Here is a 22688-nt window from a genome sequence, read left to right as displayed (position 1 = left end):
CCACTTGGCCTTTGGAAAATTTCAAAGGGACAGGTAGGAGGCAGGTTGCACGTCCCCATTCTTCTTGGAGGGAAGGTTATAGGAAGTCATGGGGCTGTCGCTGCCTGGGGTTAGAGTATCAGGATGCTTTTCAGGGGGGGAAGAACGCATGTAGTACTTGAAGAGGAGCAGGGAGTCCTTGCCTGGACAGGCTGAGACCTCCAGTTTTGCCTTTTCAGTTGTGACACAGCTGGCTGCGTAATCCTTTCTCTTGTAATTTATATTTTTGTATACTTGCTTGTAATGTAATGACAGCCTCTTAGCTAAAGCAAAACCTAATATTTCTTAAGTGGAGAAGAACTACCAAAAGCTGGGTTAGGTATACAAATATTTAATTCTCTTTCACATTTTTCTGTTCATGCTACTTAACGGCATTTTGCTTATCACTTAATTAATCTCTTTGTCCTAGTTTACTGTGTATATTTTTTCTGCCAACCCCAAAAGCTCCCTGACCATTGTTGCTTCTTGTCTGGGAGTGTTTGTGGATATATTTGTAGCTTTTTTTTCACTCACCCACCTCCTTCCCTTTCCTTTCCCTTTGCTATACATATAAAAGTTCCTAAATTTTACTATGCGTAAGGAAGCCCAGTGGTATTTGTCTCAAATTTTGAGGTCTATTGAAAGGGGGCAGGGGGAGAAACTAGTTGGAGTGAGTCATCTTTCTTGGCTCCATGAAAGTTGGAACCAACTTCAAAGGGAGTCTCAACTTGGGGGCAGTTGCACAGATGAATCCCAAACCTTTGTATGTCCTTCCCTTTCCTCCTCCTCTCTCCTCATGTAGTCCGAACAGATTTGGCAATTTCAGTTAAGCACGTCTGTGCAGTTTTTTAAAATCCATTACATAAGTTTGTTAGTTTAAGACTCTCTTTATCGACATATGAGCCTAAAATGGCTTTGATTTAAAAATGGAACTTGGCAGGGAATTTGTTCATATGGTAAGATTTTTTTTTTTTTTTAGTTTAGTTTAATTTATAATATGTTTTAATCATTTTTGGTGTTTTCAAAACAAATGGTGAAATATGTTTTTTTCTTTCTATTTTTGGCTACCCTCCTCTGAAAGGCCTTACTTCTCCCTTGTGTGTTTAATTTGGTACTTTAAGAAGCCTTTTTAGATAGAGGGGCCTTATGCTGCAAAATTTAGACTTAAACATCTCCATGAAGAGCGAAAATTCAGACATAGATCCTGCTGGCCAGGACTTTGCCTGTCAGGGCTTTTCTCTGATAACAAGCAGAAGGGTCGCTAACTGGGGCTCAGAGTATGTACAAATAGAGAAAATAAATGGAATACAAGGAGAAAAAAAGAGGGACACACGAGGAGACGACACTCTTTCTATATTTATGATAAATGCACCCCAATTATCTGAGCAATTATTATTTTAACGAAATCTTTCACAGTCTGAGATGCAGCAAAGCAGATTGCTGCCAAGCAAAACTCTTTCTTCGAGTCCCTAAACAGAGGGACTCTGCATTCCCTGATTGGTCCTAATTCCCCTAAATTTTCTTACAGAGGTTTTCCTTCCTGGCCTCCTTAGCACAAAGCATAGCTCATAGAAGAGGTTTTGCCCTTTAGCAGGTGGTTCCGACTATGCATCCTGTTAAAATCTGTACAGTGGAATTGGGTCCTAATTTTTTGAGTGATCTTCCCTTCACATGCAAAGGTCCCAACTTTGTGGGTAGTGAGAAAGTAGGATGAGTTAACACCTACAGCTCTGAGGCAGCTGTCTTCAGGGTGGGACCTCAGAATAAATGCTTTTGAAAGAAATGCAAGGCTGATCACCTGGCCTGCCAGTTGCACACAGCTATGCAGGAGACCCCAGCTTGCATTTATACCTCGCCTAGCTGACACAAAATGCATGTTGCTTTTGCAAAGGATAACAGCAGAGAAGAGCATCATCAACCCAAAGAGCAGCCCCTTTTTTGAAAAGGGACAGGCCCTGAAAAAAAAAAATCTCATCTACTTGTCCTTTGTGGGAAACCCTGTTGCCATGACTGACTTAATTCAGGATAAGAAAGAGGTAGATTCTGCATGACTAAAGCAAAGGAAGAGATGATCTACCATAGGAAAGTATGGTAGAGGGGAAGAAAAATTTAAACTGCACTTCATCCTGGTTAATGCTGACATACAAGGTATAGGGAAAAATCTTCTAGGCTCAGAGATGGGCTTTAGATGATCAGCCAGAAACAAACACACGTGAAAATAAGAAAGCAGAAGGCGTGGGTGGTTTGGGGGATTAGTACTGACATATGGAGCCTATCAGCTTGAAGTTACACGTTTATATCTGACCTAGGTCACTCATGCCCCAAAGTCATTACTGTCGAACAGCTGTTGGGTGGCCTCTGTGAAATGACTTAGGGGTCTGAGCCCAGTTTCTAGTGGCAGGTGTCCACATTACACAAAATCCATCTGTATTAATTGGCCCCCTATATCTGGCAATCTCACCAGAAAGACCAAGTACTAACAGTTCACCACAGAGAATGAGCTATCCTATTTTATCTTGGGTGGCCCTTCAAGGAAGGGGCTGAAGAACTTTGGCAAAAATATCATAGGAGAAGGCAGCGCAGCCCCTGGCCTGCCTGCTCTGTGGTTAAACTCAGGCCACCAGTTTTCACATCTCTTGGACCAGCAGATTTCACTAATACTGCATTTACTCTTGAAGTCAGCAGAAAGAAAGAATTTCATAACTGACTGCTTGTGCGATGTTGAATATACATCCATTTGGTTTCTACTTTCGGATCATAATAATATAAACAGGAAAACTACATTTTGAATTCATTAAGTTCTTCCTCCGCTGTTTATAAAAGATAAAAACTTCTCTCTCCTTTTTTTTTATAAGGATTGATTGGTGTCATGTACATATTCGTTCACTTCTGTTTATGCAAGATAATAAGAGTATTAACATGGAGGTGGAATAATGGTGTTTATAATTCCATCACCACTGTTTATATAAGATAAAAACAGTTTAAAAAAACAGAAAAAAAGAAAAATAGTGAGAGAACATTTGCTGTTATGTACATATATTATTTTTTTCCACTTCTGTTTGTAAAGAATGTGAAAGAAAAAAAAAGTGTAGCAAGTTGAAGAAGAGTTGATTCTGTTTATAATATTTTTGTGCTGTTTAGCTAAGAGAAACTAATTTAGAGTTTATGTAATGAGTAGCTTGGGAGAAGAGAATTGGGGTGAAAGAGGGACTGGTGGGGTTGTGCCTGATACTCTTAGTACCTTGTAATCCTTTCCTTTATTAAGAAACGTGAAAGATGTATACTGAATCTTTCTAGTGGGAATACGATGCCACCAGTGAGGCAGGGGGCACATGTGCTGTCGTGCCAGCTGATACAGCGGCCGCTGCCAGAGGGGTCGGAGGCTTTCTCTGGGAAGAGGACTCTGAGAACAGAGAGGATACTACAATAGTCTGAAAAGATCTCATGAACGTTAAACCCCTTGGTATCGTTGTCCGTGGACTTAGTCCAATAATTGTGTGCCTGTGTGACTCTGTTTTGTTCTGCAGCTTTGAAGTCTAATCCTAATTCCTTCAGGGAGAAAGGCTTGTAAAATGTCTGCATTTCAGAGAGGCAGAGGAATACTACCTTTGATGCGAGCTCTATTGTCAGTCCTTCTGATTCACCCCTGCTCCTACCCTGTGCGCGGGCATATTGACAGATGAGGAAGGCTGGCAGATGTGCATGTTTCCTTGGGATGAGCACCGATGCACTGTTTCTCAGTGTCAACCAGAAAGGCCATTTATACCTAATAAAAGAACAACTGTGTGGACATTAACGCGTGCGCACACAAAAAGTCCATGAGTATTCACTTACTTTTACAAATGAGTTTGCTCCGGCTGCAGTCACACCCTTCATGTGTTTGCTTTGTGCAAACATTCAAGCACGCAGGCTTTACTCTAGTGAAAGCAAACGGCCCACTTTAAAAATCATGTGCTTGTATGCTTTCAGGTAGTGAACTATCAGCTTGCCTGTAAGTGGTAAGTGCTGCGAGAGGTGGCTTTACGCACGTTTTCCACCTCCCTTGTGCAGTCAAAGGAATCAGCCCAGGAGCTGGCATGACTTTTTGCAAATGGCGATGCGCATACATACACAACTTTTACATATACATAAAAACGGTGATTGAAGATCAAACTGCATCCCTAACCAGGAAGCTATAGAGTATCAGTAAATCTAGTATTGCATCAAAAAGGCTTTTTGTCTTCTAAAAGAGGTCACTGTCTTTTATAATTCCATAGTAACATTTTTCTCCTCTCTAATCCTAAAAGAATCCAAATCCCAATGATGTCTTCATCTCTTCTTCCCAATTCTTACTTCAGCTCAATAAATTGGCTCTACAAAGCAAGCCATTTAAGCACATGCATAAGTCCATTTCAGTTAAATAGAACCTGAAGTAAAGGTTAAATTTTAATTACATGCTTGAGTCCCATTGCATTCACACCTTTGAAGTTAAGCACAGGCTTGACTACATGGTTTGAGGGCTCAAGGGTTTAACATTAATCCAGTCAGGAGGCAGAAACTGCTGTGTGTCTGTTGTGTGACGTGGTGTATTGCATTGCTTGATCCCAGATATGCACCCCTGCTCCAAATATCAAGTACTTGAAGCAGACTGTATGCGCTTAGTGAACGGTATTGCCCAAGGTGGATTAAAAAATAGGCTGCATTGAAAAAAAATTGCAATGTGCTGGTGGACCTTCCAAAATCAGACAAGGACATGAATTAGTCAAGTAACTGATTCCTTGAAAATTTCTCTCTACTAATTGCCATCCCCTACTTCCTTTAGTGCTGACATGGAAGTGGATGCAAAGAGTGGGAACAGATCTGTCAGCAAGCTGGGAAGGAGTTTAAAGGAGCTTCAATCAGAAACTTTTGTTTTTCAGATGAATATAAATTGTCATGGGTACGAAATGTCATTTCCTGAAGCGAAGGCCGCTCTCATCCCTATCTCGGAGCATTCCAACATACAATAATATGTGTCTTAATTATGGCGTTTCAGCACAAAAGGCACAGAAATTTCACTTTTCAGAGTTGTATAATCAAGTTGCTCCACCTTGCTATTAGGCATGAATGGCAGTCAGTGCTCCAGGGAAGCCTGAAATTGAAAGAGCAGCGGGTGGGGAGCAGTGGGTCAGGATGGGTATGCATTGAGGAGAGCTGTGTGGGGAGTCCAGAACTAGAATAGCGGGAAGTGCTGTAAATTGGATTGAACACGTTGCTAGTGGACAGGGTGAAAGATTATACAGCATTTGTCTGTGTGACCGTAATGAGCTTTTTTCCCATAAAAGATTTGGGGAGAAAGTACTGCGTATGAATAGGGTCCCTTTAAGAAGCACTTTTAAAAGAGCTCATTTTCAATTCCAATCATGTATGTGCCTCAGCAAGACTGTAGCCAGATGCTTGTAGATCTGAAGAAAACAGCCCAACCCTTTTCTTATCATCTACCAGCGATGACAGACTTTAAAAACTCAATGGCACTTTCGATAACTTCTAACAAGAACTGGGACTTCCCTGGCTCCATTTGTCTGGTCAAGGCTGTATTTCTGCGATTTATCCCATGGAGAGTTTTAGCAGAACCTACACTTAGTGTCTAAATTAATGATATTCCTTCCCTTTTGCCATGACAAAAACCACTCTGCGCTATATACGTTACGCTAAAGTTTTTGTCATGGACATATTCTGTAAAAGCCTTTTCAGCTTCATCATTTTGACAAGCTGATTCCATTAAAGCCTTCCCAGTGGTCACTTTCTTATGGTGCGGATGGGGGAGGTTGCTTGCTTGCATGGGTTTCCCTTCTTAGAAACTAGAAAACAGTGATCATCTGCCAGGTTACTTGGTATATCTTACCACTCCCCTGTCCCCAGGAAAACATATTTTGAGGAAACGCGTGCATTTTCTGTATAAATATTTTAGTAAATAGAGGCACCTCATTATTCAAGTCCCTAACTTTTCTTCAGGGCCTTTTTAGGTTGAAGACACCAGCTTAGTTCATAAAGCAGGTAGGCTGGTCTGTTAATGTCCATGTACATTACAAAGCTCTGCATAGACATTTCTCTCCTCAGTATTTTTTACCATTTCACCTACACTGAAATGGAAATTGCTGAATGTTTTGAATAAGGAAACCTAGTTTTTCTCAAATACATGGTTAACTCAAAGTCCTCCCGTGAAGGTTTGCTGGGGTATGGTGATACCTTTGCCAGGTACCTTGCGATATCAGAGGTACCAAAGGGATCTGGGCAAACACTGTTGGCTCTGATCCTGCCATTCTGGCAAGTGCTAGATGCTGGTGATAAAAGCTAGAGCTGATAAATGATAGAGCTGATAATGAAAGAAAAGGATTCTTAATTTTTAAGTACATGCCCTCCCAACATCCCTTCTGAGGAATTGAGTTATTTTGATCTCTGTTTTATGGCATGAGGAAACTAAGATTTTGTGACTAAAGCAGATAGGAGTCTAGTGGGGAACCAGATCCCACAAAACCTGCCTTTGTCTTCCAGGAATGCTTTTTATCTGCCATTGCTACAAATGAACGTGGTGCATAGCCACCTCTTTGCTTCACTCTTTATGAAGCCAGTAGTTTTTCATGCCAACCTCAGTGATGGGCATGGCCTTTTTGGGATAACTGTCAGAGCTGAATAGCATTGCATACAGCCTGCTTTTGCATAAAAAGAAAACCAAAATCTATCTCAGTAGGCTACCAGGGGTATCAAAGCATCACAGATTCCTTTATTTATCCATGCCACAAACAAAAAGCAAATTTTAAAGCTTTTTTTTTTTTTTTTTTTGCCACCTGCTAATAACTTCACCATCCTTCCTTTTCCAGGACGTTTCCACAGACATTCATATTTCTCAAGCTGACAGCTTTCTGATCCCCAAGACTGAATAGCTGGTTATCTCAGCTTCCCATCTTATATGGAGTTTATCTCCCTCATTTGAAATAGCAAGAGCATTGTCTGCATACACAGGCCATTATCCTGGTTGGGTTGTTAAAGTTACTGTAATGCTGACTTTATTTTCTGTAACAGTTCTGAACAAAATGTTTCCTTTGAAAGGTCTCAGACCTCTATCCTCCCAACTCCTAATCACAGTAATAACCAACCTCAAGGAGTCATTAGCGAAGACTCAAACAATATCCTATAACAAGTCAGCTATGAAGAAATTGGCATAGTTTATCTCTCTGATTCATGTTCTTATGAAAATAATGGGTTGCGAAATAAAGCTAGCATTGCTCTCATGCTATACAGTATCCCTTGGATCGGAGTCTTCCCTCCCCTGCCCACTTGTGTCCCAAACTAACATTGAATATAATTCCGCAGTCACTTACAAGACAGGGTCCATCTATAGAAGTGACATGTTCTTAGACTGTAATGACAGTTTATTGTGCTTCTTCTTAAACTGACTCACTTAGAAACCTCTTTTTGATCACTGTAACTTGTTGCCTTTCTAGATGAGCTGGGAAAACACTATAATGATTATATTCAAATCCAACCTCTAAAGAAGGGTTTACTTTTCTGAAGCAAATAGATGCAGCGAACTATGTGAACTGGGTTTGGATAAGTTCTTGGAATTGTTTGCTTTTGGTTTTGTCTTTGTGAAATGGACACTTACGCTTTGCAGGAAAGCTGATAAATAGCATAAACTATGGCTCACCACTAAGAGACTTTGTAAAATCTCTGCGTCTGCTGTCTGGTTTGGCTTCAGCAATCAAAGGGATCAGCTTTTCTTCATTGAAAGGAGCATGCAGGTGGCTTTTTCAGGTTTCTTTAAGGATTTTTCTTCTCATTTGATGTGGTTCAGGCTCTAAACTGAGCATCAAAAGATGTCAGTTCATTTCGGAGTTCTGCTTTAGCATTGATGAGCTTCAAGATCAGTTTAGCTTTTTCTTCTTCCCTTTTTTCATTCCATAAAATGGAAATAAGGACAATTCCCCCTGTAAAGCAAAAGGTAACATTCAGTTCATTGCTGGGTTTGTTTGTTTGTTTGTTGGGGTTTTATTTATTAATAAAACCCTTGAGAATATGGATTTGGAACTCCACAGCTTCAAGGCACGTAAGTTTCTTTGATATGGATGAATTATACTGTTTTGGGGAAAACCGGGAAGTTTGGAAAACCCAAGAAGTAATTCAGACAGTCAGGAAGCCCATCCCACCACTCATTTATAAATATTATTTCCACCTGGTGACTGGGTCAGCAAATGAAATTTCCAGGCTGAGGTAGGCTGAGATGGTTTGATTGTTCAGGAGAGGAAGTTCAGGACTGGAACAGCGTTGCTTCAGAGGGTAAGTCCTACCATAAAAGGTGCTAGGGACTTACAGTGTGGTTTCTTTTATGTTATGTCTGACTGGGGCAGGTACCTTCTCTCTTCAGTTACATTTTGCAGTAATTTAATTCTATCAGCCACTGTGTGTAGTCCTCTGTCTGTATTATCAAATGGATACTCCAGTTAAGATTGAAGAGTTGATTAAAAATGGCCATCCTTGCTACCCTGCTGTCGCACCACTTAACCTCCCTTCCCGTAGCATCACAGTGGTGGTGAGGGTCATGGAGGGAGGCATGTCAAAGTTAAACTGATAAAACAAGGAATGTAGTGGGGACGTGGTTTGGATATATTAGCATTAACACTTAGAATTAGGGACAGGATCCTATCAAACAGAATCAGATTTGGTGACAAGGGATCAGGTTCAGTGATGAGACTGCATTCTTGACACTTCAGCCACCCATCCCCATCTAAAAGAGCAATAAAAAATTTAGCTCCCCCAAAACTCAGTTTTCAGGGCACATGTCACAAAACTAACAGCATGCTGTAGGGTACACTGTTCTCATACTGAATATAAAATTGAGAGTATTGTTCCCAGATCCATTTTAGTGGATCATTGTAAGGTAGTTTTGATTTATTTTAATAGGCATAAAGTGAGAAGAAAGAGGTGAAAAATAAATTCCAAAGTATTGATTATGGCCTTTTAGAAAAAAAAAAGTTGGTTGTCCTCCAGCAAAACTCAGAAAAAGCACATGTTTAACCTGTCTTTGTAGATGCTGAGGGCTTAACACTGCATACAGTGGTGCAGCTGCATAACCCTGGTGACTTCAGTGAGTCTGCAGGGGTTTAAAGGCAAGTGAAATACTTCTGTAATGTGTTTAGTCTCGTTCCAAGTGTTGCATACTGTCACAAGAACACAGTTCATCTTCGAAGCAGTACAAATTGTAAAAAACAGAGCACAGACCATATGGTACCTTACCTTTCAAGGATTTGCTGCTCTTGTGTACAGTATGTCAGATTAGCATTTTCTTATAGGTCTTGGTATAGTCACGTTGTGGTTTCTTTACTGGACAGGCGGTCAGGAAAACATTCTGACATTTTCTTTAAATGATTGTGACTATGAATTTGACATACTTATACTTTTGCATAATGATCTTGCTTTGACTTCGCTCCCGATTTAACAGACACCCTCATATTCAAGTGTTAAACCACGCAGCTCTCGCCAAAGAGAGCAAGCTGGATTTTTGAAGTCCAGTGTAACCCCAGCCTGGGGTGTGCCAGAGCTCTGTTCATACCCCTTGCCCCCCAGCACCTGTGGGTGGTGCAGACCCCCACATCCCGGTGCAGCCCCCCAGTACGCTTGCAGCTTGGGCTTAGCAGTGCCCCCTGCTCCAGCCCACCCTGTTCCCCAAGCCTCGTGGTACTCACAGACTCAGCCAGTGCCCTTTAGTTCTGATCTGCAGTGCCTACAGGGAAAAATGATATATTGGAGTATTTATGTCCCAAATTGAATGTTAGTCAGATGTTAAAATGAAAGAAATATTATGGAGAGTCAGCATGTCTCACTTCAGAAATAAATTGCGTAAAGTACACTGGAGTGTCATGGCTCTTGGGACCACATATGATCCAAAGATACCATTTAGAGAAGCGATCACAACACTGCTAGATTTATTGGATCATCCTGGAGGAACATTAATACTCAGAAAGAAAACAATAATTAGCAATAGAAAGCTCCCAACCAATAACTTGAACTCATTTTCCAGGGTCACTTCCTCACATCAGTAACCTATTTGTGTGTATCACTAGATTTTATAGCAATTATCTACTTATTAATAGTGGACAAACTTGACTAATTGCTATTATTAATACAGATGCATTTATGTCCAGTACCGTACTTCCTCAGCTTAACATTTTGGTTACTCAAGTTTAGTCTGCTTAAGTAGTTCATTATTATTTGATTGTAATTTCTCATGCTGTGTAATCCAGTTTTGGCCCTGCTGAATTTAGGACAGGTACTTGAGAGGGTGAAGGGAACATGGACTGTGCACTTGAGCTGCAAACCTCCAACCAGAGAAGCAGAAGATACACTTCTCTGGTTATCCATCTAGCAATAGGAGAGCATGACCTGATGTGGCTATGGTGTAAGGCAACAGATCTAACTTGTGAGCTGCCAGTTCAACCACACTGCCTCAGAACGGAAAATACACCTGCAGACATGAGCCAGAGCTAAGACCTAATTTTTAGGGTACGATCCTGAAAGACAGACAGAACCATTAGGTATATATCCTTGTATATTTACATAGATATGTTTTCTGTTTTCTTCTGTTTAAGGTTTCAAAGCTGAGTTCCAAGTGCCAAGAGTAGTGAACTCAAAATATTTTATAAAATAGAAGTGCCCAAACTGTTTATGGACCACAAAGACAACTCATCTGGTCAACAGCTGACTTTTTTCTCCCCTTTTCCAAGAGTGAACAGGGAACAGGCTGTAAGATGGATGGGAACAACCCAGTCACATCGCAGCCACCATCTTTTCCAGGGCCATCTTTTCTCCTTTACTGTCTCTTGATGGGAGCCCGCACAGCCACGCAACGAGGGAATGGCATCAGGGATGTTGGAAAGATGAGAGGCAGGAGCAGGCAGCTGCTTCCACCAGAGCAGTGAACCTGGCCTACAGCACAGCCCGGCTGTCAGAAGAAGTAGGTGTGGGTTATTTTGGCAGCGGCCGCCCCTTCGCAGGTATTCTGTTTCCCAGAATTAGTCCCCCAGCACCTGAGAAGCACTGGCCTCCATGCACCCCTCCAGGACAGTGATGGACAGCAGGGAAGGGGCAGTGCCATGGCACTGGAAGGGTGGTGGTAGGCGGCTTCCTTCTGCCAGTAGGCTGAGCTGAGCGGGGCTGTGGTGGCCAAGTACCTGCCAACGAAACGTCCTGGTTTGACATATTTTTACAAATTTCTCAAAGACGTAGTCAGTGGTTAGAGTTACTGAAAATTAAAATTAATGCCATTTCAGGCCATCTTTAAGTCAGGACGCATGCTCAAAATGCTACATTTAGATTATAAAACAAGAATTTATTTAACCTTTTTTTGGTTTTAAACTTTTTGCTAGTTTTGCTCTCACCCTGAGCCCCTTAAAGCAACTGCTGCTGAAGCTGTAATGTGCTGTTGCTTCCAGAGAGCTCTCCTTTTAAAGATGTTTTCCTCGGAAGTGCTTTGTATAGAGAGATTTCTTGACTGAAGTTCTTAGGGAGCTGGAGACCTCTGATGGATGTTAATTAGAGTTCAATTTGCAGATGTAAGAAATTCCTTTTGTTGTTTTATCTGTCTCATTGTTTTCACTGAAAACAGCTGGTAGGACTTATTTTGGGTGGAGTTACCTGTAAAATGAGTCAGCTCCTTGACTTGATGTCTTTTTGAATGAGCTTACATATACATGAAAGTCCAAGTTCTGATTGGATTAATTTCTCTTGTCCTATCGAAACATAATATTATCCAGCTTTCCTGGCAAGCAGAGTCTGCTGAAAAATCTATTCCATCAAGACTTTTCTATTGTATTTTCTAGTGAAGTTTCTGGTTTATAAAAGCATTTTTGTGTAATGCACATTTAAAGTCTCGTTTTCCCGGTACATATTTCTTAATTTGAAAAAGACAAGGCTAATATTGTAGCTATTCTTAATTACAGAAAATAAAAAAAGTGTCCTTTTACTACACTTTCTGGTCCAAATTTAACAAAGATACTAAATAGTTGCTTATATGCTAATTAAAGAAAATATAAGTTATAGTTACACCATAAATCCTTTACAATTTGTGATAAGGTAAACTGCAAGGTTTTCTGTCTTGAAGTTTGAGTGAGGAAAGAATCAGTTGCCTTTTCTGTTATCTTCTGTGGACTATAGCTTCTAAACAAACTGTGTCTTTGGAAAATAAGTGATGGAATATTTCAAGAAATTTTGATTCAAAATTGTTCTCAAGTCATCATTGCATTCTCTGCAGAACCACAATTTAGATGTTTATCTCATTAAAAAGAACGTGTGCACCTGTAGTTGAGTAGATTTTTTCAAATTCTTTAATATATGTAATCAAAATACATGTGTAAGTGCATTCCAATATATATAGACCTACCTTAATTCTAATGTATCTACAAAAAGCCATTATTTTTCAAAGATAATCGTATTTTGATTCCCCAGTATCGTAGACTAAGGGTTGGTACATGGCCATATAACTGGCACTCAAGCTGAATTTGCAGTATCCTCTCCCATTTGTGCTTTCTCCCTCACTGCAATAAGCCGTCAGTTGTAAAACCATCTCCTTAGTTCATCGCTTCCCTAGCACTAACTCAACCAAGTGATGTTCATTTCCTCTCTTATTAGGCAGAGCAGCTAGCCCTTCTCTTCGGTTTTGTATGGACAAGTGAATCTGCATGGACAAGGGCCGTGTTGGGGAGCTGCCTGCCCCTCTTCTGGTGGGCACATAGAGGTAACAATGCAGAGGAGGAAGGGGAACCTGCCCCATTAACCCTTTCAGAAGGCTTGATTGATTTCAGAGGGAGCAGGATCAGGCCCCTGAAGAGGTCAGGATCTGCAGAAGCGCTGTCGTCTGGTCGGCGCCTTTTGGACCGTTTACATCCTGCGACACACTGGTTGAGTGGGTGTCATTATCAGTCCCCAAGCAGACACCATTGTGCAGGGAGGGAAGCCTGTTAGTACAGGTGACAGTGAAATTTCAGATATTTTGGCTACTAATGGAGGTGGTCACCTCAAGTAGTATAACCACAGGGAAAAAAAGAAAAAGAAGGAAAAGGAGAACTTGAAGATCATTTTCCTCTATACGTTGCCATGTCACTTTTCCTGATGTGGCTTCTTACCTCGCGTGTGAGGTAATCCATTTCTGGATTCCTCAGCAAGCTGATTGAAAGGTGGTTTAATTGCGCAGCATTGCCAAGAAACATGTTAGCTGATTGCTGGCTGTAGTAAGAGTTAATGTGAAGGTAATAGGAGATATCACAGGGACTAAGATTTTGCTGGCCATTAGCAGAGGTGACTTCAAAAAGCAAATGATAATTAGTATAGGTTTCACTGAACCAAGTTTCCGTCTGCTGCTAGTCACTGGATTTTGAGCTGCTCTCTTATTAAAGTTTTGCATGTATTTTCCTGGATTCTTGATGGAAAGGACACTTAGGCGAAAAGGGTATAAATCAACAAATAACAATGTAACCTGCAGAAATATAAATCTATGTAGATTAATCCGTGCTTCCTAAATTGCATACTAGATTGTAATTCAATCAAAGGGTAGGGGTCTTGTGACGTTTATGAACATTTATGGATAGTACGAGCGCTCAGATTAAATGTCAAACCCGGTATTCAGTTTAGAATCACGTATTATTTTTGTTCATTAATATATAAAAGCAACAATTATATCCACTAAAATCCTCAATTTAATTTTGCTGTAATCTGTCTCTGCTGTGTCAGAGATGCAGTGCATCTTTTCTGCCCCCTCAGATCATTTACAGGGCTCCACTGAATTTCAGCTGTCTCCTCTTTCACCATGTTCCCCCAGCATGGCCTGGCTCTGTTTGGCCCCCTCTGAACAGAGGAATTCTCCAGTAAATTATTTTCTTCATCCTCCACTGGGATTAAACTCTAGTTTAGATACCGAGCAGGTGTAGTGCAGCCAGGAGGAGAGGTATGTCAGGACTCTGTATCTTAACTCCAATATGCTTAGTAGATTACATACGATAAAGCTATGCCCTTTGCTGGTTCTGTATCGGTAAAAGGTGAAAATGTTTTGAGGCAAGAACAGTCTGTTTAGGATTATCTGAATCTGTTGCCAGTCCTCCCTGCTTAAAGCAGTTCATAATTTGCCTGCTTCTTGCCAGTCCAGGGGCTGAAGGCATAACATTTCTTACCTTTGTAGTGCATTACATCAGAGAGATCCTAAATCACTTTGCAAAAATGGAGCGGAATCGCTGTCCCAATTTACTGCTAAGATAAAGGCACTTGAAGCAGGTTACCTCAAGCCACTTAGAGAGTAAATTGTAAGAAGCAACTGAACGCTGGTTGCAAAAATTACTTTGGCACCTAAGATGTTAATTTCGTTGAAAGTAGGCAGTGCTTAAGCTAACAAAGGTAAAATATTCTCAAGTCCCCAGGTGGTTTACAGTCAAAATTTCACTGACTTCCAATAGACTTTGACGTGAATGCCTAAGTCACTTCTGAGATTGTAGTTAGCCTCATAAATCAATTACCTGCTTATATAATGTAACAACTTGTATGACTGGATTTCACCATCTTAAATACCCATAAATAGAAATTCTTCAGTGTTTAGGAACCTTATTCTCATTAAACTCAAGGGGGGATAGATTCCTAAATATCCTTAATATTTAGGCCTTGCTTGTCTCTTAGTCTTTGTAGTTTAAATGGAATTTATTCATGTAGCAAAGAAAGAGAAAGTGGGCAGAATCTGGTCGCAATGAAGCAAGGGCGGGATTAAGATTAGCCCCTGGCTATTCTGTCCAATGGCCAAAACACCTTCCAGATAATAATGATTAATTAACACTAGGAATTCAATATGAAAAAGATCAGTGAATTCCCTTTGTCCACCCCACCAAATAGAGGCATACTGGGTTGAAAATAAACTGCATAAATAGAGACGAGTAATTTTTCTGCTTATAACATGGAGACCTGGGGAAAACAGTCAGCTTTCTTAGACTTCATTTTTTTAATGTTATTATATAATAGCGTATCTTGAAGAAATGTACTGTGTTAATCTAATGTAATTAGGTTAAGTATGTCTCGAGTGACAAACAGTGCCATATGATAAAAAGTTTCACCCCAGCATTTTAATGGTTGAGGTTCTGCTCATGGTTTCAATTAAGTCAGCACGAGTGCACAGGGCAGTGAGAGCAGGATTTGGCCCACTTCTCTCCCGCATACGTGTTATGCAGTTATCTAACCTGCAGTGAATCATAGTTTCCTCAGACACATCTTGTTTTTCCAATACTTTACATGGAAAGTTTTGTTTTCATGTATTTTCTTTTGAACAAAACTTGTAATCAAGCGTCCAGACCAACTGCGATCGTTTTAAAAATTATGCTGTTTCAGTACTGATGATTTGTCAGATTGTAGTTTGCAGTTTCTAGTATATTGTGCCTGTCTAAAATTACCCTACAGTTTTAATTAGGTATGACAGTCTTGTTCACTTCTTATAGGAAATTCAACAGCAATGTTGGTGTAAGTCATTACTCAGCACCTCCGGAGTCTCAGGCCATAATTTGTAGAATTCTTCAGCATCTATGTCATCAAAGTTGCTTGACTCTCCCTTAAGAGAGCTTGTTATATGTTGCTTATAACAGAGCCAAACTCTAACCACCCAGCCTAAAATTTTCCATTCTGTGTTTTTTTTTCCCCATGTTGGATGCCTCCTGCTTTTTTTTTTTACTTTTTTTTTTTTTGAGCTCCGGGGCTCCAAGCACATTCTTTGGCTCAGACTTCTTGTCTCAGGTTCTTCCATGGTGTACAGCTCACTGTCCCATCTGCCCAGAACCCTGAAAGTAATACTTCCCAACTACCAGCCACTAACAGTCCTTCGCATATAGCCTATTGCAGATGAATCTGTGGGCTTCATGGTTAAATCTTCAGGAGCAATGTTAAAGGAAAATAAGGGATACGTGCTTCGCAAAGTAGTTTTTTTCCACCAGAACTTCCCTGTTAAATTTCATCAGAATAATGGATTCTTGAAAGGAACATAAATTCTGACCTGCTCTCCAACAGCCTGATCTTGCCTTTCCTTTCATCCTACTGTACTTCAGCTTTTCAGTCTGGGCAGAATCCATCCTCTGTTCTCTCTCACGCAAATCTTCCTTACATGTGGGAGCAGTCAGCTTCTTTAAAAAGAAATTTGCTGTTAAACAGGGCCTCTCTGGGTGGCCTATCCAAAGGATGCTATAAGCATCTTGTTTGCTGCCCTGAAGTTTTTATGATTCTCTCTGCTCTTTGCTGTATTTCTTCCACCTCCCTTGTGGATGAGCAACCACTAGATATGCACACATGCCTTCTCTCACAGTGTCCTCTACCAGGCCCATAATGACCACAAATGATAGCTACAAGTCTGAACAAATTTTATGCCTGCCTTCCCTCTTTCTCTCCTCTCGCTCCTCACTTTTCCTTCACTATCTCAACTTAGGTTTGTATTTCTCTGCATATTTGTAATTGCTTTGAGGAACAATGGAACTAATCTCTCACTGTAACTGGACAGGAAACAATAGATGAGGGTACAGGAGTACACCACAGGGATCCCATGGTCTTTATCCACCGTGCTCTTGGTCCCCTGATAACAGTCTTTTGGAGACCACTGTCTGGTCTGACTACCTGAATTTTTTTTCAGCTTGGTGAAGGGAAGGGCAGACAGGACTGATTTGTAGCTTTGACCGTTTTGGGGGCATCTGCCTTTCTTTTCTGTGTCCAACAGGAGTATATCTTCTTGATACAATTCAGAGCATCAGGCTTTGATTCATTTTGTCTATTACTTCATCCCAGGTTAATATGTTTTGGAAAATGTGTTGGCAATAAAGCTTAGATACTCCATAGTTGACTTTGGAAACTAGACCTGTAGTCTACCGGAAGTTTGCGATACTTCAGCCGTTCCACTTCCATGCAGCCATTTTATTTTCGTAGGGATCTCAGAGTAACAAATCCGTCAAGTCCAAACGATACTGTGTTGACAGAAGGAACTAAGAACGCGATTTTACTGTGCAGCTATCAGCCGTAATGTAAGCATCCTCAGCCCTAATAATATGCCTAACCCCTCTTCTGTGAAGGTCAGGATCAAGAAGACGAATTCTGTTTCGGAGGCCTGTATCATCTGGCATGCCTGCTAAGAAGGATGCCATTCAAATCTGGCAGCGTTTTTGTGATAAGAGCATTTGTCCATAGGAGCCACAAGCCTATTTCACGGAGGCTGTTGAACAGCCACCGGAGGATATTTAGTCTCTGCTGGCTAGGAATTATCCCAGGACTGAAAGGCTCCTCAGTCATTACCAGTTTTCTCAGCTACATAGTTTTGGGGTCAGGTAATTTCAAAACTTCTAAGATTTATGCAGTTTGTGAATTTGAAACACCTTTTTTTTTTCTCTCCCCCGTGGGAACTGCTGCCATCTGTGAGTCTCCTCGATCCCTGTTTTAATATTGGTATCATTTAGTGTGTTTATTGACACTCAATTTCCTTTTTACTTTCTCCTTTTTCTTCTCAGATCACTCACGATCAGTTTGTGGCCTTCCTCTGAAGGAACATTTCCTGTCTCTTATGTAAGTATTTATACCAAACTTTTTATACTTTTCATTGATATGAGTTGGGCATTTGCTTCAAGTTCCATCCAAGTCAGCCTGGGGCCCTTGTGAACGTCTCTGTTTCTCCCCATGGCCACAGAACTAAGTACTGAGTTTTTATTCTAACCCAGCAGTCCAGGATTTTAATGCAGTGTCAGCTTATGGGACTCAGACTTAGTTCAGTGACATTTTATGATTGATTGATTGATTGATCCAGAATTTATATGTGCATTTCTGGGTGATAATATGGAAGATTTCTGTTATACTTGGGGATATACGTGTTAGGACGGTCATTATGCTGTTGTGCTCTGATTCAGAATAAAGCATATAGTATTCCATGCTGTGCAAACATAAAACAAGTATAGAAGACAGTCAGCTAGCATTTCAACCTGCCCTTGCTGAAATCTGACCTTGTGGCATGGGACCCTTCCTTACCTAGTCCTGTGTGTTGTCCTATCTCATACCGACATACTCTTATTATCTGGGTAGATGAAATGTGCTGTATTCTCTTTGACATCTAACAGTAACAGGATTAAAAATCTGTTAGTGGCTTCTTTGGAAAATGTTGTGTAGGGTTCTTTTCTTGCCTGGTCTCATGCACTTGAGTTTGGCTGCTGTGATCTAAGTTGTCAATTCAGTGACTCTTTTGATTGAAGAAAATACCATAGTAAACTAGATAATTGTGTTTTTAAGACCTAGAACAGGAAGAATTAAAGGCTTCATGGTTTAAATTTTGCTTTTTCCTTTTTGGGGGGTTAGGGAGTGGAACTTTGGGGAAAGTTTGTTTGTTTTCGTTTGGCTTTTAATTTTGCCAGGTTCTGACACGTGATGGTTTTGCGTATTTGGAACAAAAGTTTGCATTTTGCTGGGATTCCTTCATACATGTTGGCAGTGAAATCTAGTGTTTTTAAAACAATGATGCTTCTTGTTGTGATATAAAGGGAAATATAGCACTAACACTTCATAATATTTACTATAGTTAAGTAAAGACAGACCAAAGTTTTCCAAACGTCCACCAGCATTTTAAGCCACTGCTTGGGATGTCCAAGTTGGAGGTGTTTAGGGAATGCCAAAAATAATGAGGACTTTTAAATTTAGGTTTAGAACTCCATGTCCAAATATGCCTAGACTTTGTGTTACTTTAGATCTCCATTTTGCAATTTAAATTCATGTCTACTGCCCGTTCAGAGAGGAAAGTAGATGGCTGTTAAAATGCTGCCTGGAATATAAAAAAAAAAAATAAAAGCATAGGGTAGTAAGAAAAGTAGCTCTTTCATATTTGGGAGAGGAATTAAATGTGCAAATTTATGTTCAAGTGTTCAAGTTGCATCTTGATTTTTGGAATTTCTTCAAAGGGATGCTAAAGTGCAAATGGGCATTCATAATTTTTTCAGGTGCATGCTGAAACGACCAAAGAGCTTTCTTTTCCTGATACTAGACCTAAAATATGCCACTTTAACGTTTAAAGTTGACTCGCTACTTTTGCGGTGCAGAAAGAAATGGCACACACCATTCTCCCCTGCCCCGTGGGCAGAAACATGAGACATGCTGCAGTGACTGCGAAAGGTGGTATGACAGTGCCAGCTACCAAGGAGATGTATTTGAGCTGACCTATCATGTCTATGGTGTCCCCATATTTCTTCCCTTTCCCCTTTGCCTTTCATTATAAGGTGTCCCAAATCTGTAATTTACAACATGCTGTTCCAGTTTTGCTCTGATATATTTGCTACAAATAAGTAGGAGTCTATGCGCGTGCATAGCTCCCCGTGGCGGTGTCTGGCCTGTGAGACGAGGGGAGCAGAGGCCCCCACAAAATGCAACATGGCTTACGTCTAATGTGACATTTATTTGACTCGGAAAGGCAATTGATTAAAGTCCCATCAGACCTTTGCCATCATGTATTATGTATTTATCCAGCAGGGGCGGTTCATAACGGCCCCTGACAAATCCTATTATTTTTGTTGCAGAACTTCATAATATCGATAAAAAGTGTTAATGATACTCAGGGACGTGAAGCGCACACCGCTTGTGTTAACACTTCCTGCTGCAGTGGCAAAATCATTTATGTCTGTGGCAGGGACTGTGAGCCTTCAACGTTTGCACAAAGGCACCAGTTTATCATTCTTGTACCTCTGCAGCACAAGACAGTTTTGGTGGAAGCAGCAAGCTGGCTTCATGGTAGGTAGGCATCTGGAAACCCAGAGCTGAAATCCCTCTCCAGCAGTGCTTTGCTGCATGACCCTGCGTAAGTCATCTCCCAACTGTCTTCCTTTGTTTCTCAACCTGTAAAACTAGAGTCACACACTTTCTTCCTTCTTTAAGTTGGGCTTATTCCACAGCCAGGGACTTCTTTGTGCTCTTCTTTTCCCAATTTAGCAAGCTCCATAGGAGCCTCACTTTATTTCAGGCTCATGCATAAAGTTTGTATTGTTTGTACTGGTTCTCTCTGTCTTTGGAGGATAGGTCCTTCAGGCCACTGATACTCTGAATTCTTTTGGGTAACAGAAAAAGTAGAATTGGGATATTTTTACATTAGAGGCTGTTAATGGTACCTGTCAAGCATGTTTCTGATCTAGAGATAACAACTGATTTGTTCTGCCCTCTGCCTCAGTACCTGGTGCTGGGCTCTCTTCTCATATGCCCATCCACAACTTGCCGATGATTTGGAGTCTTCCTCCTCCTCCCCCAGGTTACACTTGTGTCTGTCTTGCTATATGCCATCAAGGTTTTGGAGGTGGAAGGATTTAATGGATCTCTCCCCCAAACAATATTCCCACTTAAGAGGAATAAGGCTAATCTCTGATCCACTTGAATATCCTCAGGAGTTTGAGAGAAGCAGGTGGACTCTGTCAAGAATCAACCTTTTCATGGAAGAGTCTTCGAACCAGTCTTGAGCCTTTCTATCCTGTTGGCAACAGCATGTAACAATATCAACAATACTAAGGTGCTTTACAGTAAGATAGGTAGCTACAGTAGGATAAATAGGAGCACTACCCATTCAGATGGAACCCATACAATATTGAAGAGTTATCGGCTGTTAGCTTTGGTAAGTGCAAATCAGAAATGCACCGAAGTGATCCAGATACAAAGAAGCTGCAGGACATGTTAACCTCATTCCATGAACATCTGTCCATTTCCTTGAAATAGGATTCTGATGTAACTGGGTTGTACTGAACTCCAGCATCATTCCTATTAGATTCAGCACTGATTCTAATCCTTGTTATTTGACATCCGGCCGGGGGAGGAGGGGGAGAGCGAAAGAGAGATATTTAAAATGTGCCATTAATTCCTCAGCTTCATGAAGACATATTCGGTCAAGTAATGATGACCTAAGGAAAGCTGAGCAGCATCTTACTGATCTCATCATAGTTATGAGAACCATCCATCATATGGTCAGTGATTCGTATGTCAAAAGACACCCAGCAGTATTCCAGCCTGCCAGTTGCCAGTTTCTGAGAATACATATTCACTTTATCAGACATGATGATGCTCAAATAGCCTCTGATATCTATATATGTGTCCCTGCTGTTGGTACTTGTTCACCACCAAACTGTCATCTGTTAGCACTGTGAACCATCATCATGAAATAACAACTAATTAGCACCTTCTGAACCCCTTTGTTCGGTTAGCTGCTTAGTATTGTTTTGCAGATGAGGAACAACAGTGATTGCTACATCAGGAATAGGGAGGAGGCATCTTTCCTCTTCTCAGGTTTCTTAAGAAGCTCTCCATTACTTCAGAGGAGGCTAATAACCTCCAGGTCAAGCTTATTCATGAATCAAAAATGAACATTTGCAGATGCCAAAAAAGTCTAGATGTAATAAGCCTTATGTTTACAACAGCTTTCAAGAGTTAGCATTTTTCAAGAATTATCATAATTAATGTAATAAATAGACATGCAAATTATCCAGAAGAATCAGTTCATCTGCTTCTGAAAATAAGGAGTTGTTGGAAGGGACGGGTCACCTACACTGCAATCTGAGACAGGAAAGGGATATTATTTCCCCAGCTTTTATGTGTCTCCTGATGGAAGGGAATGTTCCAAAAGGGAGAACAACATGGGCAGAGGCCCTTTATTTGGCATTTGCAAATGAGAGAAATGGTGAAACAGGCTCAAAATAGCAGTGGAGCAGAAATTCTGCTCAGATGTGTTTATAGAAATCAAACTGTATAACTGAGAATGCACCTTGGAATGAACGTTCTTGAACAAGTGCCACAACTTTAAGCTTTATTCTTTATCTGAAGACATAACCGTCAAATGGACTTAAGCAATAGATTTTCATGGGGGAAAAAACCTTATTTAAAACAAATCTGACAAAGTTCATGGTTTTGTTCTAAAACATCTTTCATAAAAATAGACCTGATATCCAGAAAACCAGAGAAGTAGCCAGTTTAAAAAAAAGAAAGACAAAATTTGATACTGGTTTTTCATTCAAGCATTAGTTTGAGTGTTAACGTTCAAATTATTTAACAAATAATAATGGCTGCCCATAGCTGGGAAGTTGATATGTGGATTACAACAGAGGCATGTATGCAACCTGATTTCTAATTGCAATATCTACAAGATATCCCCAGAAGTTGGATGAGATTGAATTTAAGATTGGCCAGCATGACAGCTGAAAATGTCACATCTTTCTGCCATTATGCTTACAAGAGATCTTTTTGTTCTGGGTTATTTTTCGTCTAATTAGTGTAATATAATGTATTGAGTGTTAGCTGTTTTTGAAATATAACAGATTACAGCAGGAAAAAATGGACTTTAAACCAGACAGTTCTAGGAGCATAATATTTTAGACTTAGTATGAAAAGAGAAAGGGACAGAAAGAAAATGCAGTTGTTCAGTGTGCTTTTACCCCACACTGGCATAATTTAATATACTTGGATGGAAAAGACCACCTTGCTGAATCACTAGCAGCATTTCCTGCAGCAGTTTGAACACCAACCATCAAAATATTAAGACAGTCCAGTTGTAAGGTCTGAAATCACTGCGCAAAATGGCACAACTGCAGAGCGTAGCAGAGTTTTTCAGAATATTCCCTTTGCAGTTATGGTAAATTATCTTCCAACTTTGGCAA

At 40.5% G+C, this 22688-nt stretch overlaps 1 protein-coding gene across 7 annotated transcripts in view; it reads left to right on the top strand.

The window, feature by feature from the left end:
• Positions 1-22688, top strand: part of ZBTB20 (zinc finger and BTB domain containing 20) — a 465108-nt gene that overhangs the window by 327671 nt on the left and 114749 nt on the right. For all 7 annotated transcript variants that reach the window (XM_075106546.1, XM_075106520.1, XM_075106537.1 and 4 more), the window contains one exon: positions 17538-17592. The gene's annotated coding sequence lies outside the window, so the exon portion shown is untranslated. The remainder of the gene's footprint in view (positions 1-17537; positions 17593-22688) is intronic.

Source organism: Phalacrocorax aristotelis, chromosome 1 (assembly GCF_949628215.1).
Source record: "Phalacrocorax aristotelis chromosome 1, bGulAri2.1, whole genome shotgun sequence".
Classification (NCBI taxonomy): domain Eukaryota; kingdom Metazoa; phylum Chordata; class Aves; order Suliformes; family Phalacrocoracidae; genus Phalacrocorax; species Phalacrocorax aristotelis.
This window is presented reverse-complemented; position numbering and strand designations above follow the sequence as displayed.